The 3,061-nt window shown below is 39.7% G+C and overlaps 1 pseudogene; it reads left to right on the forward strand.

Moving 5' to 3' along the window:
- The first annotated feature begins 534 nt into the window (after positions 1-534).
- LOC125963973 (tigger transposable element-derived protein 1-like) lies at positions 535-2,759 on the forward strand (annotated as a pseudogene).
- Positions 2,760-3,061: the final 302 nt, after the last annotated feature.

The following is a 3,061-nucleotide window of genomic DNA, read 5'->3' on the forward strand; positions in this document are numbered from 1 at the left end:
TGAAAAATATATATTAATGGAATAAAAAATGCTTTTTTCACAAATTAATCAGAGATCATTCACAGGCAGAAACTTTTTCTTCAAAATGGAAAAAAATTACCCAATTTGTTATCTTTATACAAGCGTACCTTGTTTTATTGCATTTCACGGTATGGTGTTCTGCAAATACTGTGTTTTTTACAGATTGAAGATTTGTGGCAACCCTACATTGAGCAATTCTATGGGTGCCATTTTTCCAACAGCATTTGCTCACTTGGTGTGTCTGTGTCACATTTTGGCAATTCTCACAATATTTCAAACTTTTTCATTATAATGTTATTGTTATGGTGATCTGTGATCAATGATCTTTGATGTTACTATTGTAATTATTTTGGGGCAAGATGAACTACTCCCGTATACCACCATGAACTTAATCAATAAATATGTGTGTTCTGACTGCTCTACCTATTGGCCATTCCCTGTCTCTCCAGCTCTCCTCAGGCCTGTTCCCTGAGACAAAGCAATATTGAAATTAGGCCAATTAATAACTCTACAATGGCCTCTAAATATTCAAGTGAAAGGAAGAGTTGCACATCTCTTCCTTTAAATCAAAAGCTAGAAATGATTAAGCTTACTGAGGAAGGCATGTCAGAAGCCAAGACTGGCTGAAAGCTAGGTCTCTTACGCCAAACCATTAGCCAAGTTGTGAATGCAAAGGAAAAGGAAAAGTGCTACTCCAGTAAACACACGAATGTTAAGAAAGTGAAACAGTCTTACTGCTGATGTGGAGAAAAATTTAGTGATCTGGCAAGGTGATCAAAACAACCACAACATTCCCTTAAATCAGAGCCTAATCCAGAGAAAAGCCCTAACTCTCTTCAATTCTATGAAGGCTGAGAGAAGTGAGGAGGCTGCAGAAGAAAAGTCTGAAGTTAGCAGAGGTTGATTCATGAAGTTGAAAAAAAGAAGTTGTCTCCGTAATATTAAGTGTAACGTGAAGCAGCAAGTGCTCTTGGAGAATCTGCAGAAAGTTATCCAGAAGATCCAGCTAAACTAATTAATGAAAATCTCTACCCTAAACAAAATATTTTCAATGTAGATGAACCAGTCTTATATTGGAAGAAGATGCCATCTAGGACTTTCATAGCTAGAGAGGAGAAGTCAATACCTGGCTTCAAAACTTCAAAGGGGGCTTCCCTGGTGGCGCAGTGGTTGGGAGTCTGCCTGCCAATGCAGGGGACATGGGTTCGTGCCCCGGTCCAGGAAGATCCCACATGCCGCGGAGCAGCTGGGCCTGTGAGCCATGGCCGCTGAGCCTGTGCGTCCGGAGCCTGAGCTCCGCAACGGGAGAGGCCACAACGCCACAACAGTGAGAGGCCTGCGTACCGCAAATAAAACCAAACAAACAAACAAAAAACTTCAAAGGACAGGCTGACTCTCTTGTTAGGGGCTAATGCAACTGGTGATTTGAAGTTTAAGCCTATGCTCATTGACCATACCAAAAACACTAGGGCCTTATGTTAAAGGATTATGTTAATGTTAGGGAATTATGTTAAATCTACTCTACCTATGCTCTAGAAATGGAGCAACAAAGTTTGATGACAGCACACCTGTTTATAATATGATTTACTGAATATTTTAAGCCCACTTTTGAGACCTACTGCTCAGAAAAAAAATTCCTTTCAAAATATTACTGCTCATTGACAGTGCACCTGGTCACCCAAGAACTCTGATAAAGATGCACAATGAGATTCATGTTGTTTTTTTGTGTTGTTTTTTTTTTTGGCGGTACACGGGCCTCTCACTGTTGTGGCCTCTCCTGTTGCAGAGCACAGGCTCTGGACGTGCAGGCTCAGCGACCATGGCTCATGGGCCCAGCCGCTCCACGGCATGTGAGATCTTCCCGAACCAGGGCACAAACCCGTGTCCCCTGCATCGGTAGGTGGACTCTCAACAACTGCACCACCAAGGAAGCCCTCATGTTGTTTTTATGTCTGCTAACACAACATCCACTCTGCAGCCCATGGATCAAGGAGTAATTTTGACTTTCAAGTTTTATTATTTAAGAAGTATATTTTGTTAGGCTATAGCTGCCATAGATAGTGATTCCTCCAGTGGATCTGGGCAAAGATAATTGAAAAAGTTCTGGAAAGGATTCACCATTCTAGGTGCCATTAAGAACATTCACAATTTATGGGAAGAAGTAAAAACATCAACATTAACAGGTTGGAAGAAGTTGATTCCAACCCTCATAGGTGATTTTGAGGAGTCTGAGACTTCAGTGGAGGAAGTAACTACAGTTCTAAGAGAACTTGAATTAGAAGTGGAGCCTGAAGGTGTGACTGAATTACTGCAATCTCATGATAAAATGAATGAGGAGTTATTTCTCAAGGATGAGCAAAGAAAGTGGTTTCTTGTGATAGAATCTACTCCTGGTGATGATTCTGTAAAGATGGTTGAAATGACAACAAAGGATTTAGAATGTTATGTAAATTAGTTGATAAGGCAGTGGCACAGTTTGGGAGGATTCAGTCCAATTTGAAGGAAGTTTTACTGTGGGTAAAATGCTATCAAACAGCATTTTCACAACAGAGAAATTGTTGTGAAAAGAAAAGTCAATGGATGTGGCAACTTCATTGTTGTCTTATGTTAAGACATTGCCATGGTCACCCCAGCCTTCAGCAACCACCAGCCTAATCAGTCAGCAGCCATCAACATCAAGGCAAGACCCTCCACCAGCAAAAAGATTGAAACTCACTAAAGGCTCAGATGATAGATAGCATTTTTAGCAATAAAGTATGTTTAATTAAAGTCTGTACATTGTGTTTTTAGACATAGTACTATCACACACTTAATAGACTACAGTATAGTGTAAACATAACTTTTATATGCCCTGGGAAATGAAAAAAATTCATATGACTCACTTTATTGTGATATTCACTTTATTGCAGTGGTCTGGAACAAACCCACAGTATTTCTGAGGTCTGCCTGTATTTATCTTACAGATTGTTGAAATACAGTAATGCAATATGTTGTATGTTGGGAGAATAAAAATATTCTCTTCTTTCAAAACAAATTAAAC

This window comes from Orcinus orca, chromosome 3 (genome assembly GCF_937001465.1).
Source record: "Orcinus orca chromosome 3, mOrcOrc1.1, whole genome shotgun sequence".
NCBI classification, from domain to species: Eukaryota; Metazoa; Chordata; class Mammalia; order Artiodactyla; family Delphinidae; genus Orcinus; species Orcinus orca.